A 17,157-nucleotide genomic window follows, 5' to 3' on the forward strand; every position below is an offset into this window, starting at 1 on the left:
CTCCGGTATATAAAAGTTGTACCAGGGCTCGCTCGTTTCTTCCTTCTGCCCCTTCACTGCAGCAGCTCAGCGCTGGTCGGGACCCGCTTCACCAACTCCGGCTTTACTCCGACTGTCGGGTGAGTCACTTTCCTTGCACAAACACTGAATATTAACGCCAGATCTGTGAGCGGGAGGTTGTGTCAAAGACTGGCCCCACTTTTAGCCCCGTGCAGCCGGTTGGAGCCGCGGTGACCGGCGGCACTAACGGGGTTTAATGATATTCGGGTTAAACATACTTGAATGTGATGTGTAACCAAGTGATGGGTCAGAGCGTCATTCCAGTCAGGGGCTGATCCGATCACACAGACCTGTGGGACTCGCTCCACTCCGTTTACAATCATTGAATCACTGTGGCACATGACTGAATATAATTCACTGTATCATTTACCTATTAGAGACAAATTGTACCATCATAAAACATGGTAAATCACATAGTTTATGTGTAAAGGATTCTCTGTCCGCTCTGTAGGAGAGGGAGCGGGTCGGGGCGGGTTACCGGGATCCTGGATCTGGTCAGTTTCTGGGAGTCTGGATCTTCTGATTGGAGAAGTGACCAAACTCCGAAGACGATTGATCAAGTTGGTCCGAACAAGCTTCTCCCTCTGGGAAAGGTTCTAAGGACTGAGTTAATTTGGCCCAGAACGCGGCAAGCCCCCGATGTGCGCTCACCCTGCCGCCGACATCTGAAACCTGGCCCGCAGTGGATTTCCTTTCAGTGGCCAGGTTCTGATGTCGGCGCGCTGTGCGAACCTGACCCAGCGGCGTAGTTAGTGCGATGTGCCGGCTGGGATCAGGTGAGCAATGTTCAATCAATCAGGGGCGGGGAAACTTCATTCATGAGTTTGAGAGTAAGAACTGTCAAACTCATGAGAAGTACTGCACCCCAAAACACTACTTAAACTTTAAATAAAATTTAAAAAACATCCCAATCATTAAATTAAGTATAAATAAGTTTAAAAAAAATAATTTAAACAATAATTTTTCTTTTGAAAAAAATAAATTTTCAATAAAAAGGGTCTAAAACTAAACTTACCTTATTGTAGATTGTTTAAAATAATAAGCCTGTGGAAAAAAAAATCTAAATTACACTAAAACACCACTTACCTGTAAAAATAAATACTTACGTGTGCCTTTTACAAGCGTAAAGACCGGAGGCCTTTAGACATGCGCAAATCCCCCAAAACAGAGGAAATCCAAGACGCACGCGCTGCCCCCTACAGCGCACGTGCTAGCCTCTTCACTTCTTGGGTGAGAGGAGAGGAAATGCTGGTTTTCAGTGCATGCGCTGTGCGTGCTGAAAACCAGCATTCCCTCCGGCCAGACGCGTGAGTACCCCTTCCGTACTCACGCGTTTGGGGAGGAATTACTGCCCCATTATTGAATGTGCTTCCCCATCCTCTCAGGCAGTGCATTCCAGTTCATAACTCACTGCATAAGTTTTTGTTTCCTCATGTCTCAAGTCCTTAAATCCGTGGAATCCATTTCACCTTATTTACTCTATCAAAACCATTCATAAGTTTGAACACCTCTATCAAATCTCCCCTTAAATCTCCTGAGTCAGAAGGTTGTGGGTTCAAGTCCCCACTCCAGTGAATTGAGCACAAAAATCTGGGCTGACACTCCAGTCCAGTGCTGAGGGAGTGCTGCACTGTCGGAGGTGCCGTCTTTCAGATGAAATGTTAAACCGATGCCCTGTCTGACCTCTCAGGTGGGTGTAAAAGATCCCATGGCACTATTTTGAAGAAGAGCAGGGGAGATATCCTCAGTGTCCTGGCCAATATTTATCCCTCAATCAACAACACAAAAACATATGGGCCCAGAACTTGGTGTCGGGGGCTTGCCGCGCGTGCAAGCCCCCGATCTGCACTCACCCTGCGCGCTGACATCTGAAGCCCAGGCCTGCTTGCATTTCCTGTCACAGGCCCGGTTCAGATGTCAGCGCGCAGTGCTTACCTGATCCAGCGGCGTAGTTAGTGCGATGTGCCGGCTGGGATCAGGTGAGCACTGTACAACCAATCAGGGGAGGGGAAGGTTCATTCATGAGTTTGAGAGTAAGAACTGTCAAACTCATGAAAACTACGGGGGCCCAAAACACTATTTAAACTTTAAATAAAAATGTAAAAAAAAATCCCAATCATTAAATTAAGTATAAATAAGTTAAAAAAAATAATTTAAACAATTATTTTTTTTCTGAAAAAAATAATTTTTTTTAAAAAGTGTCTAAAACTAAACTTACCTTATTGTAGATTCTTTAAAATAATAAACCTGTGGGAAAAAAATTCTAAATTGCACTAAAACACCACTTACCTGTAAAAATAAATACTTACGTGTGCTTTTTACAAGCGTAAAGACCGGAGGCCTTTAGACATGTGCAAATCCCCCAAAACAGAGGAAATCCAAGACGCACGCGCTGCCCCCTACAGCGCACGCGCTAGCCTCTTCACCTCTTGGGTCAGAGGAGAGGAAATGCCGGTTTTCAGCGCATGCGCTGTGCGTGCTGAAAACCGGCATTTCCTCCGGCCAGACGCGTGAGTACCCCTTCCGTACTCACACGTTTGGGGAGGAATTACTGCCCCAATATGTGGTCATTATCACATTGCTATTTGTGGGAGCTTGCTGTGCGCATATTGGCTGCCACCTTTCCCAAAGCACAACATCGAATCCACTTAAAAAAAAATGTACTTCATTGGCTGTAAAGCACTTTGGGATATCCGGTTGTGGTGAAAATCGCACTATAAATGCAATGCTTTCTTTCTTTCTTCTTTAACCTTCCCTGCTCTAAGGAGAGCAACCCCAGCTTCTCCAGTCTTGCCACATAACTGAAGTCCGTCACCCCGGTACCATTTGAGAAAATCTCTTCTGCACCCTCTCCAAGGCTTGACTTCCTTCCTAAAGTGTGGTGCCCAGAATTGTACACAATGGCCCGCAATTTCTGATAGGAGGCTTCCTGCGTGCGTGCTCCTGGGTCTCTCCAAAGTCGAAATGGCAGGGCCCACATATCCCAGGGATGCATGCAGTTCGCAAGTGTCTCTGGGATCATGTGGGCCAGGCCAGCCAATAGGAGAAGGGAACCTCCCTTCATACTTTTGACAAATATATGAATGGAGATCACCCCAAAAACACACTTAAACATTAAATAATTTTTAAAAAATCATCTTTTTAAAATGAGTTAACATTACATTAAATTAAATATTTTAATCAAAAATCTAATTTTTTGAAAAAAGTAATGCTTTTTACGGGGCTAAAATAAACTTATTTTTTTTAAGTATTTTAAAATTATAAATGAGTGATAAAAAAAAATTTTAAAAACTTTTTTCAACTCTCATGCTGGCAAAAGGAGGCCTTTCTCCTGCTTTTATCAGGCGTAAGATTTTGAAGTGTTTTTTAGCGGGCGGAGGTTCTGCAGAAAGCGGAACTCACCCCTCCCGCAGAGGCCCTTCTCCAGGGCAGGCGTCCGATCTGTCAAGAGCATTCCTGACAGATCGGAAATGCTGGTTTTCAGCACATGCGCTTCACATGCCTGAAACTGGCATTTCCGATGTCCCTACGGGTGTGTATACAGCCCGTACCCACCCGTAGGCATCGGAACATATGGGCCATTACTCCAGCTGAAGCCTTACCAGTGATTTATAAAGTTTTGCACAGCTTCCTTGCTCTTGTATTCTATTCATCTATTAACAAAGCCAAGGATCTCATGGGCTTTTTCAAACAGCCTTCTCAACTTGTGCTGCCACCTTCAAAGATTTGTGTCCATACACCCCCAGGTCTCTCTGATCCTGCACACACTTTAAAACTGTACCATTTAGTGTATATTGCTCCTACCAAAATGGAGCAGGTCACACTTCTCTGCATTAACCCTTACCTGCCATGAGGTTGCTCATTTCACCAGTCTGCCTATGTCCTCCTGAAGTCTGTTACTATCTGTCTCGTTGTTCACTATATATTTCAGTGTTTGGAATAATTATTTAGGAGAAGTATTTTGGATAAAGATTTAGGATAAGTGTTTAGAGAGAGTCAGGAAGTGCCAGAGCCCCACAGGTTAAATCCAAGGATACTGAAGAAGATGAATGAAGAAATGTCAGAGACCCCAGACATTATGCTATTAATTTGAAGCTACCCCGCCCAGCCTGAAACTGACGAGATCCAATCAGCTGCTCGATTTACACATCACCTACTTTCACTCTCCATTGACTTTAAACAGAGTAAAATCGGACGGGTGTGAAATGGGTGACTGCTGGATACTGTCAGTTTCCCGCCGGGTGCGGGTTAGGTTAAAATGACCCCCCCTATATATCAGGGCAGTATTGAGTGAGGGTGTGTGCTTGTGCCAGAGGACTGCAGAGTGATCCAATGTGGGACACATTTCTAAACAGGGGAACAGAGCCAGTTAGAACAGAGTCAGTCACTGTTTTAATGTAGGAAACATGACAGCCAATTTGTGCACAGCAAGTTCCCACACAGCAATGTGATAATGACCAGTTAATCCTTTTTTTTGTGATGTTGGGTGAGGGATAAATATTAGCCAGGAAAACTCTCCTGCTCTTCTTCAAAATAATGCCATAGGACATTTTACGTCCACCTGAGAGGGAAGACTGGACCTCGGTTTAATGTCTCATGTGAAATACGGCACCTCCGACAGCGCAGCGCTCCCTCAGTGCTGCACTGGGAGTGTCAGCCTAGGTTTTGTGTTCAAGGCTCTGCAGTGGGACTTGAACCCACAACACTCTAACTCAGAGGCACGAGTGCTACATGGGAGAGTCTTCGGGCTCCGGGTTTAGCCTGCTAGTCAATTCAGTTCCTAGGCTGGTCTATGGATTAGGTTTGTCAGCATTCCCCAGTTCCCTTCCTGGCATGTCGGCCAAATCTGGAGTTCAACCCTCCCCAATGGCCCTAGTTCCGCCAATGCTCTCTGCCAACAAATAATTAAGACTGTCACTGCATTATAAGCATTACAGTAAAATCATATTGGATCTCCATGTGGAAACGTTCTATTTAATACACTGGATTTTGGAACTTTGACTAACGTTCAGACACCAAGTGACGTACATGAGTTTCCTCAACAGCAAAGTGTCTGATTGTATTGTATCTTCTGTGTGTGCTTGTTCATCGATATATGCACTGTGTCCACTCAGTCAGGTTCCATACTGTCCGACCGGAGACTTGAGCGCGAAGCCTAGGCTGGCACATCAGTGCAGTACCGAGGGAGTGCAGCACTGTCCAAGGTGCTGTCTTACAGATGAGACATTAAACTGAAGTCCCGTCTGCCCTCTCGGGCGGATGTAAAAGACCCAATGGCACTATTTTGAAGAAGAGCGGGGTTGTCCTGACCAATATTTATCCCTCAACCAAAATCACAAAAAAAACACACTGATGATCTGATGATTATCACATTGCTCTTTGTGGGAGCTTGCTGTGCGCAAATTGACTGCCACTTTTCCCTACATTGCAACAGTGACTTCACTTCAAAAGTACTTGATTGGCTGTAAAACACTTTGGGGTGACCAGTGGCCGTGAAAGGCTCTATATAAATGCAAGTCTTTCTTTCTTAAGACAATAAACAAGGTTATTAGGAATGAATAGCAAGGAGGGTTTAAACTAAGTTGGCAGGGGGATGGGCACCAGGATGTAGCATTAGAAAGGAGAAACAAAGGGCAGAAAGGATTGAGAGAGACAGACAGCACTAAACCAAGAAATAGGAAGGTATTAGGTGGGGTCAGATTAAGAGAGAACACGGGATGGTCTAAGGTAGGTTTTCAGTGTATGTATGTGAAAGTATGAAACATAGTAAACAAGGTTGGTGAGCTGCAGTTGCAAATAGCCACATGGGAATATGATGTTGTGGCAATAACGGAGACCTGGCTCAAAAAAGGGCAGGATTGGGTATTAAATATTCCTGGATATAGGGTGTTCAGGAAAGATAGGGAAGGAAATACAGGATGTGGTGTGGCAGTATTGGTTAAGGAGAATATTACAGTGTTGGAGAGAGAGGATATCCTGGCGGGGTCAAGGACAGAATCTATATGGTTAGAGTTAAGAAATAATAGAGGTGCCATTACACTACTAGGTGTATTCTATAGACCACCAAATAGTGGGAAAAATATGGAGGAGCAAATTTGCAGAGAAATTACTGAGAGGCAAGAACTATAGAGTAGTAATAATGGGGGACTTCAACTATCTTAATATAGACTGATAGTAATAGTGTAAAGGGCAGAGAGGGGGAAGAATTTCTGAAGTGTGTTCAGGAGAACTTTCTTGATCAGTATGTTCCCGGCCCAATGAGGAAGGAGGCGTTTCTGGATCTGGTTCTGGGAATAAGGTAGGTCAAGTGAAGCAAGTGTCAGTAGGTGAACATTTAGGGAACAGTGATCATAGTATCATAAGGTTTAGATTAGCTATGGAAAAGGACAGGGAGCAATCTAGAGTAAAAATACTTAATTGGAGGAAGACAAATTTCAGTGGGATGAGAACGGATCTGGCCCGGGTAAATTGGAATCAAAGATTGGCAGGCAAAACTGTAATGGAACAATGGGCTGCCTTTAAAAGAGCAAGTAGTTCGGGTATAGTCGAGGTACATTCCCACTAGGGGGAAAGGTAGGGCAACAAATGTCAGAGCTCCCTGGATGCCGAAAGAGATAGGGAGTAAGATGAAGCAGAAAAAGAGCGCATATTATAGATGACAGTCCGAGAATACAGCTGAGAATCAGGCTAAATATAGAAAGCTCAGAGGAGAAGTGGAAAAAAATAAGAGGGGCAAAGAGAGGGAATGAGAATAGAATGGCAGCTAACATAGAAGGTAATCCAAAAGTCTTCTATAGGCATATAAATAGTAAACAGGTAGTAAGAGGAGGGGTGGGGCTGATTGGGGACCAAAAAGGAGACCTACACATAGAAGCAGAGGATATGGCTGAGGTGCTAAATGAGTACTTTGCATCTGTCTTCATCAAGGAAGAAGATGCTGCTATAGACATAGTGAAGGAGGAGGTAGAAGAGATGCTGGATGGGATAAAAATTGATAGAGGTGGTACTAGAAAAGCTGGCTGTACTTAAAGTAGATAAGTCACCAGGACTGGATGGGATGCATCCTAGAATGTTGAGGGCAGTGAAGGAAGAAATCGCGGAGGTACTGGCCATAATCTTCCAATCCTCCATAGAAATGGGGTTGGTGCCAGAGGACTGGAGAACTGCAAATGTTACACCATTGTGCAAAAAAGGGTGTGAATATAAACCCAGCAACTGTAGACCGGTCAGTTTAACCTTGGTAGTGGGAAAGCTTTCAGAAACAATAATCACAGACAAAATTAACAGTAACTTGGACAAGTGTGGATTAATTAAGGAAAGCCAGCATGGATTTGTTAAAGGCATATCGTGTTTAACCAACTTGATCGAGTTATTTGATGAGGTAACAGAGAGGGTGATGAGGACAATGCGGTTGACGTGGTGTACATAGTTTTCCAAAAGGTGTTCGACAACGTGCCACATAATAGGCTTACCAGCAAAGTTGAAGCCCATTGAATAAAAGGGACTGTGGCAGCATGGCTAGAAGATTGGCTAAGTGACAGGAAACAGAGAGTAGTGGTGAATGGTTGTTTTTCAAATTGGAGGAAGTGGTGTTCCCCAGGGGTCAGTTCCAACATCACTGCTTGGTGTACAGGGCACAATTTCAAAATTTGCAGATGACACAAAACTTGGAAGTACAGTGAACAGTGAGGGGGATAATGATAGACTTCAAGGGGACATAGACAGGCTGGTGGAATGGGCGGACACATGGCAGATGAAATTTAATGCAGAAAAGTGCAAATTGATACATTTTGGTAGCAAGAATGAGGAGAGGAAATATAAACTAAAGGGTACAATCCTAAAGGGAGTGCATGAACAGGGAGACCTAGGGGTATGTGGTCACAAATCGTTGAAGGTGGCAGGGCAGCTAAAAAAAGCTTATGGGATCCTAGGCTTCATGAATAGAGGTATAGAGTACAAAAGCGTGGAAATTATGATGAACCTGTATAAAACACTGGTTCGACCTCAACTGCAGTATTGTGCTCAATTCTTGGCACCACACAGTAGGAAGGTTGTGAAGGCCTTAGAGGGGGATGCAGAAAAGATTTACAAGAATGACTCAAGGCATAAGGGACTTCAGTTACGTTGATAGACTGGAGAAGCTGGGGTTGTTCGCCTTAGAACAGAGAAAATTGAGAGAAGATTTCATAGAGGTGTTCATAATCATGAGGGGTCTAGACAGAGTAGATGGAGAGAAACTGTTCCCATTGGCAGAAGGGTCGAGAGCCAGAGGACACAGATTTAAGGTGATTGGCAGAAGAACCAAAGGCGACAAAAGAAACATCTTTTTTACGCAGCGAGTGGTTAGGATCTGGAATGCACTGCCTGAAAGGGTGGTGGAGGCAGATACAATTTTAGCTTTCAAAATGGAGTTGGATAAGTACCTGAGGAAAAGTTTTGCAAGGCTACGGGGAAAGGGCGGGAGAGTGGGATTAGCTGAAGTGCTCTTGCAGAGAGCCGGCGCAGGCTCGACCGGCCGAATGGGCTCCTTCTGTGATTCTATGAAAGAGGCCGGACTGTTACATGTATTTGGAACTGAGCGGGCCCTGGAGATGTTGGCTGGAACTGAACCTACCCAAACAGATTTAACGGTGATATTTCCAAGACTGAGATCGATAGATTTTTGTTGGGTATGGGTCTCAAGGGGTATGGATCAAAGGCGGCTAAATAGAGCTGAGGTACAGACCAGATTGGGTGGAGGAACAGGCTGGAGGGGTTGAATGACGTACTCCTGTACTGTTCTGTGTGGTCTGGGATATGTACAACAACTGTAACTACAGCTGGGCAGGCAGTGAACTGGAATAACTCATAAGTTGTGTGACTCAGCCTCTTTAGTTTGATTCAGTGTGAGCGAGGTGAGTATAAAAGCGAAAGCAAATTACTGTAGTTCCTCCAGAGTATAAAAGTTGTACCAGGGCTCGCTCGTCGCTTCCTTCTGCCCCTTCACTGCAGCAGCTCAGCGCTGGTCGGGACCCGCTTCACCAATTCAATTCAATTCAATTCAAATCGCTTTATTGGCATGACAAGTTACATCTTATGTTGCCAAAGCATTGGAAAACATTCATGTTTGTTCACAAAAATACAGATCTATCCATACAGTGTATAAACAGATATATCCCTGAGTGTATAAATATACTTTCATATCTTCTATATATATAAATCGGTACTTCTGTCTATCTGTCTATCTGTCTGTCATCGCGTGTGCGTTGCGGGTATGCACTCGAAAGTTACAGGGCGTACCTACGCGCGCGTTACCTCCAAAGAAAGCTTACGCTTCCGAGACGGTTTTAAGCGTATTTACGTTTCGGCCGGGCTAAAATTGCGCCCGCGGTATCCCAAAAACCTTCAACATTCCGCTCATTAGCATCTCATTATCCGCTCATTAGCGACAGAGTGACCTCGAGCTCGACCAATCGTACGCCGGGTTGCTGGCGTGTGCCGCCGGGCCAATCGGTGCGCGTGTGGCCGGGCTTTATCGTTCTGAACCGAGGTGAGTCGCCGCCATCTTGATTCCAAACTTTTCCTTTCTTTTTCCCGCTTTCTGCGTCTTAAAAAAAAACGCTGCTTTTAAAACACATATTGTTTTAAAAAAAAATGATTTAGAAAGTAATTAACTTATCTAATCTCATTAATTTTCCTACCTTTCCCCGTTTTTCCAGGTAGGCCTAGAAGCCTCGGCGTCTCCTCCGCACCCACGCCCGAGCTAGGCACCTCCCGGCCCCACTGGAAGGCTGGAGGGCAGAGCCTCAGCCCAGCGCCGCTAGGGTGCGCGCGCAGCAGGAGCTGAGACGTCTCTGCCGGGGCTTGCTGAGCGTCCAGCGTTACCCTGGCAACCGGGCCCGCCGGACGTCTCGCACAGCCGCAATCGGCGGTCTTCACCGCGGGGGGAGGGGGAGGGCCGCGACCCTCGGGGGGGGCCGCGCGCGCAGCAGAGACGCGGCGTCTCTCTCTCTGGCTTGGTCAGCGTCACGGTTGCCCTGGCAACCGGGCCCGCCGGCCGAGGGAGACGCCGCGTCTCAGCTCCTGCTGCGCGCGCAATCGGCGGTCTTCACCTCGGGGGGGGAGGGGGGTCGCGACCCTCGGGGGCCGCGACCCTCGGGAGGGGCGCCCGCCGCCCTCCCTCCCCCCCGCCCTCCATCCCCCCTCCCCCCCCCCGCCCTTCCCCCCCCGCCCTCCCTTCCCCTCCTCCCCGCCCTCCCTTCCCCGCCCTCCCTTCCTCTCCCTCCCCTTCCCCCCGCCCTCCCTTCCCCTCCCCTGCCCTCCCTTCCCCCCTCCCTCCCTTCCTTCCCCCCTCCCCCCGCCCTCCCTTCCCCGCCCTCCCCCCTCCCTCTCTTCCCCCCAGTCGCTCTCTCTCTCTCTTCCAACAACAACATGCCCTCGAAAAAGCCTCGGCACCGCCGGGCACTTCAGCTAGTAATTTATATATACTCTTATCTTATCTTTAGTGGTTGTCCCTCTGTTTATGGCAAGCTGTAACATAGTGTGCCGCCAGTGTTATGCAACTTCTCTCTTCCCCTAGTAGGTATGGGAGTTTTTGGTCGTCATTCAATTTTCTGAATTCCGGGCATATTTTTGTAAATTTTGGGTAGAAATTCTCCGTTATGCCCTGATATTTTCTACAAGCTGTGAGGAAGTGCATCTCTGTCTCCACCATTCCCTGACTGCAGTGAGAGCATACCCTGTCCTCCCTTGGTAGCCGGGTCTGTCTGTGTCTACCTTTTTCGATCGCCAGGCTATGTTCACTAAGTCTGTACATTGTCAGGATTTTTCTCAGTTTGCTGTCCTTTACCATGGTCAGGTAATCAGCTATGTTGTATTGTCTGTTTAGGGCCAAGTAGCAATTGAGTTTGCTTTGGGTTTTTGTTGTTTCTGCCCAGTATGTCAGATATTTTTCCTTTTGCTTAGCGACGATTGTGTTGGGTCGAATTCTTTGTGTTACGCTGTCACTGTCCTGTGGCTGGTTATTGTTAGTATTGTTAGTAGTTACTTCACTGAGTCCCAGGACTAGTTGACTGAGGGTATTCTTCTTTATGGTCAGCTCTTGGCATTTCAGGGCGTCGTAGTGATAGCATTGGGGGTTGCTCATTTGTAGGTGATTCCAAAATTTGGTGGCTCTTTTTTGGATAGTGATTATTAATGGATATTGGCCTAGTTCCGCCCTGCATGCATTGTTTACTGTTTTCCTTTGAGTCCGGAGGATACTTTTACAGAATTCTGCATGTAGGATCTCAATTGGGTGTTTGTCCCATTTTGCAAATTCTTGTTGTGTTAGCGGTCCCCATACCTCACTGCCATAGAGTGCAATTGGTTGAATTACTGATTTGAAAATTTTTAGCCAAATGCTAATTGGGATTTCTATTTGGATTGATTTTTTTATATTCCTTGAAATATTTGAGTGGTAACCTGGTGCAGTTTTATTACTATAACTGAAAATGGATTTATCACCAAAGTGAGTCCATCACCGGTGAGGAACCTGATTTTAAGTAACTGAAAATGACTTCTAAGAAAAACTCGACAGAAGCGTTTACTAGCTTCATTGGTGTACAGTAGTCAGTTTCTTTGTAAATTAAATATTTTTTGAACATTTAAAAAGTGCCTATTGCACCTTTAAAAAACAGCTTCATTTTAAGAACCTCCTTGAAAGGTGCAATTAGTGGCAACTCGCCATGGTGATTAATTCGACCCGGGGGCACGGCCAGTTTTGTGGGCGGGGCCAACTTCCAGCACGATATTTTTAAAACCAGCACACAAGATCTGACGCATGAGTGATCCAGTCCAGAGTATAAAAGCGAAAGCAAATTACTGTAGTTCCTCCAGAGTATAAAAGTTGTACCAGGGCTCGCTCGTCGCTTCCTTCTGCCCCTTCACTGCAGCAGCTCAGCGCTGGTCGGGACCCGCTTCACCAACTCCGGCTTTACTCCGACTGTCGGTGAGTCACTTTCCTTTCACAAGCACTGAATATTAACGCCAGACCTGTGAGCGGGAGGTTGTGTCAAAGACTGGCCCCACTTTTAGCTCCGTGCAGCCGGTTGGAGCCGCGGTGACCGGCGGCACTAACGGGGTTTAATGATATTCAGGTTAAACATACTTGAATGTGATGTGTAACCGAGTGATGGGTCAGAGCGTCATTCCAGTCAGGGGCTGATCCGATCACACAGACCTGTGGGACTCGCTCCACTCCGTTTACAATCATTGAATCACTGTGGCACATGACTGAATGTAATTCACTGTATCATTTACCTATTAGAGACAAATTGTACCATCATAAAACATGGTAAATCACATAGTTTATGTGTAAAGGATTCTCTGTCCGTTCTGTAGGAGAGGGGGCGGGTTACCGGAATTCTGGACCTGGTCAGGTTCTGGGAGTCTGGATCTTCTGATTGGAGAAGTGACCAAACTCCGAAGAGGATTGATCAAGTTGGTCCGAACAAGCTCCTCCCTCTGGGAAAGGTTCTAAGGACTGAGTTTAATAATTAGGAATAAATAAGGAATTTGAGGAGGAGATGTTATTCACAAACCTAGAATGATAGACCGACACAGCACAGAAGGTTACAGATCAGCCCACTGTACCTGTGCCGGCTCTTTAGAGCTCCCCAATTAATTTCACTTCCCTGGTCTTTGCATTTTTTCCCTACAAGTATTTATCTAATTGCATTTTGAAAGTTACTATTGAAGATGCTTCCACACCCTCCCAGGCAGTGCATTCCAGATCATAACTCATTGCGTAAGTTTTTCTTTCCTCATGGGAACGGTAGAGTAGTGGTAATGTCACTGGGCAAGTAATCTAGAGGCCTAGACTTAATGATCCAGGAACGTGAGCTCAAATCGCAACTGGAAGTTAAATTCAGTTAATTAAATACATCTGGACTAAAAAGCCAGTATCAGTGATGGTAACCATGAAACTATCGGATTATTGTAAAAACCCATCTGGTTCACTAATATCCTTTATGGAAGGAAATCTGCCATTCTTACCTGGTCTGGTCTATATGTGACTAAAGACCCACAGCAATGTGATTGACTCTTAACTGGCCTCTGAAGTTGTAAGTCACTCAGTTGTAACTAACTGCTACAAAACATAGTACTGGCCCAGAAATTCGGGTCGGCTGTTGCGCTGTGGGCCCACGTGGTAGTGCCGATCCTGGGCCTCCTCCAACTGCCGGCGTGCAGTGCTTGCGTATCCCAGGGGCGCAGTTAGTTTGAAGCATCCCCTGGGATCACATGGGCCATGGAGAGCCAATGGTAGCAGGGAATGCGTCAGTCATAAATTTGACAGGAAGAGCTGTCAAACCTATAAATACTATAAGCCCTAAAACTTCAAATAAATTTTAAAAAACAGCACATTTTAAAAATAACTATAAATTACATTATATAACTTTTAAACAATAATTTAAATTTTTGAAAAAATTTAATTACATTTTCTAATGGGGCTAAAAATAAATTTACCTTTCTTTAAAGTATTTAAAAATAATAAACCTGTGGAAAAAATGTTTTAATTTTAATTAATTCACCACTTACCTTGTTAAAAGCAGGCCTTGCGACTGCTTTTTAAAGTGTAACTTCTGGAGACTTGCCCTCCCGGAGAACCCTGCTAAAAAATGTAAGTTCCAGGCGCACGTGCTGCCTCTCCGGCGCACGCATTCCACCTGTCAACCCCTTCTTTCAAGGGAACAGAAGTTCCGGTTTCCCGCGCATGCGCAGTGCATGCATGAAACCGGCACTTTCGTTGGGCCTACGTGTGAGTACCCGGTGCGGACTCATGCGTGGGGACCCGAATTTCTGGGCCAGTAAGAATGAAACCGGTTGGACCACCTGGCATTGACCTCAGCACCGGCTACGGACACGGCAACGGCACCCCCAACCCAGTCGATCCTGCAAAGTCCTCCTCACCAATATCTGGGGACTTGTGCCAAAATTGGGAGAGCTGTCCCTCAGACTAGTCAAGCAACAGCCATACTCACAGAATGATACCAATGTCCCAAACACCTCCATCACCATCCCTTGGTATGTCCTGTCCCACCGGTAGGTCAGAGCCACCAGGGGTGGCGGCACAGTGCTATACAGTCGGGAAGGAGTGGCCCTGGGAGTCTTCAATGAAGACTCTGGACCCCATGAAGTCTCATGGGTTCAAGTCAAGCATGGGTTCTGCTGACCACCTACTGCCCTCCCTCAGCTGATGAATCAGTACTCCTCCATGTTGAACACCACTTGGAAGAAGCACTGAGAGTAGCAAGGGCACAGAATGTCATCTAGGTGGGGGACTTCAATGTCCATCACCAAGAGTGGCTTGGTAACACCACTACTGACCGAGCTGGCCGAGTCCTGAAGGATATATCTGCCAGTCTGGGACTGCGACAGGTGGTGAGTGAACCAACATGAGGGAAAAACCTACTTGACCTTGTCCTCACCTATCTACCTGTCGCAGATGCATCTGTCCATGACAGTGACCACCACACAGTCATTGTAGAGATGAAGTCCCATCTTCAAACTGAGAACACCCTCCATCATGTTGTGTGGCATTACCACCGTGCTAAATGGGACAGATTCAGAACTGATCTAGCAGCTCAAAACTGGGCATCGACGAGGTGCTGTCGGCTATCAGCAGCAGCAGCATTGCATTCCACCACAATCTGTAACCTCATGGCCCAGCATATCCCTCACTCCACCATTACCACCAAGCCAAGGGAACAACCCTAGTTAAATAAGGAGTGTAGAAGAGAATGCCTGGAGCAGCACCAGGCATACCTAAAATGAGGTGCCAACATGGGGAAGCTGCAACACAGGACTACATGCATGCTAAAAAGCGAAAGCAGCATGCTATAGCCAGGGCTAAGCGATCCCATAATCAACAGATCAGATCAAAGCTCTGCAGTCCTGCCACATCCAGTCATGTAATGGTGCTGGACAATTAAACAACTAAGGGGAGGAGGAGGCTCCATGAATATCCCCATCCTCAATGATGGTGGAGCCCAGCACGTGAGTGCAAAAGACAAGGCTGAAGTGTTTGCAACCATCTTCAGCCAGAAGTGCCAAGTGGATGATCCATATCGGCCTCCTCCTGAAGTCACCACCATCACAGAAGCCAGTTTACAGCTAATTCGATTCATGCCACATGATATCAAGAAATGGCTGAGCGCACTGGACACAGCAAAGGCTATAGTCCCCGACAGCATCCCGGCTATCGTGCTGAAGACTTGTGCTCCAGAACTAGCCGCACCTCCAGCCAAGCTGTTCCAGTACAGCTACAACACTGGCATCTATCCAACAATGTGGAAAACTGCCCAGGTATGTCCTGTCCATAAAAAGCAGGACAAATCCAACCCAGCCAATTACCACTCCATCAGTCTACTCTCAATCATCAGCAAAGTGATGGAAGGTGTCGTCAACACTGCTATCAAGCAGCATTTACTCACTTACTCACCAATAACCTGCTCACTGATGCCCAGTTTGGGTTCCACCAAGACCACTCAGCTCCTGACCCCAATACAGCCTTGGTCCAAATATGGACAAAGGTACTGAATTCCAGAGGTGAGGTGAGAGTGGCTGCCCTTGATATCAAGGCAGCATTTGACCGAGTGTGGCATCAAGGAGCCCTAGTAAAACTGAAGTCAGGGGGAAAACGCTCCACTGGCTGGAGTCATACCTAGCACAATGGAAGATGATTGTGGTGGTTGAAGGTCAATCATCACAGCCCCAGGACATCACTGCAGGAGTTCCTCAGGGCAGTGTCCTAGGCCCAGCCATCTTCAGCTGCTTCCTCAATGACCTTCCCTCCAACATAAAGTTAGAAATGGGGATGTTCGCTGATCACTGCAGTGTTCAGTGCCATTCACAACTCCTCAGATAATGAAGCAGTCCATGCCTGCATGCAACAAGACCTGGATAACGTTCAGGCTTGGGCTGAAATGTGGCAGGTAACATTCACGCCACAGAAGTGCCAGGCAATTACTAGCTCCAACAAGTGAGAGTCTAACCATTTAGACACAAAAGGCATTGGGGGTATGGGGAGAGAGCGGGAATATGGTATTGAGATAGAGGATCAGCCATGATCATATTGAATGGCAGAGCAGGCTTGAAGGGCCGAATGGCCTACTCCCGCTCCTATTTTTCTATGTTTTTATGTTACCCGTTGACATTTAGTGGCATTACCATCGCTGAATCCCCCACCATCAACATCCTGGGGGTCACCATTGACCAGAAATTTAACTGGACCAGCCACATAAATACTGTGGCAGCAAGAGCAGGTCAGAGGTTAGGTATTCTGTGGCGAGTGTCTCACCTCCTGACTCCCCAAATCCTTTCCACCATCTACAAGGCACAAGTAAGGAGTGTGAAGGAATATTCTCCACTTGCCTGGATGAGTGCAGCTCCAACAACACTCAAGAAGCTCGACACCATCCAGGACAAAGTAGCCCATTTGATTGGCACCCCATCCAACACCTTAAACATTCATTCCCTCCACCACTGGCGTACCGTGGCTGCAGTGTGTACCATCTACAAGATGCACTGCAGCAACTCGCTAAGGCTTCTTTGGCAGCACCTCCCAAACCTGCGACCTCTTCCACCTAGAAGGACAAGGGCAGCAGGTGCATGGGAACACCACTACCTCCAAGTTCCCCTCCAAGTCACACACCATCCTGACTTAGAAGTATATCGCCGTTCCTTCATCGTCGCTGGGTCAAAATCCTGGAACTCCCTACCTAACAGCACTGTGGGAGCACCTTGACCACACGGACTGCAGCAGTTCAAGAAGGTGGCTCACCCCCACCTTCTCGCGCAACTAGGGATGGGCAATAAATCCTGGCCTTGCCAGTGACGCCCAGATCCCATAAGCGAATAAAAATAATGTCTCAAGTTCTTTTGCAAATCACCTTAAATCTGTGTTCACTGGTTACCAACCCTTCTGGTCATGGAATTCGTTTCTCCTTATTTACTCTATCATAACCATTCATAAGTTTGAACACCTCTATCAAATCACTCCTTAAATCTCCTGAGTCAGAAGGTTGTGGGTATGAGTCCACACTCCAGAGACGTGAGCACAAAAATCCAGCCTGACAC

At 46.5% G+C, this 17,157-nt stretch overlaps 1 protein-coding gene across 2 annotated transcripts in view; it reads left to right on the forward strand.

The window, feature by feature from the left end:
• Window positions 1–17,157, forward strand: part of LOC147095820 (uncharacterized) — a 58,749-nt gene continuing 41,592 nt past the window's right edge. The window contains exon 1 of one of the 2 annotated variants that reach the window (XM_085974826.1): window positions 1–119. The gene's annotated coding sequence lies outside the window, so the exon portion shown is untranslated. The remainder of the gene's footprint in view (window positions 120–17,157) is intronic. The other variant, XM_085974828.1, reaches the window with a different exon arrangement.

The sequence above is a fragment of the Somniosus microcephalus genome, unplaced genomic scaffold, assembly GCF_052327205.1.
Source record: "Somniosus microcephalus isolate GS21.2 unplaced genomic scaffold, FLI_Smic_1.0 unresolved_chr1, whole genome shotgun sequence".
Classification (NCBI taxonomy): Eukaryota; Metazoa; Chordata; class Chondrichthyes; order Squaliformes; family Somniosidae; genus Somniosus; species Somniosus microcephalus.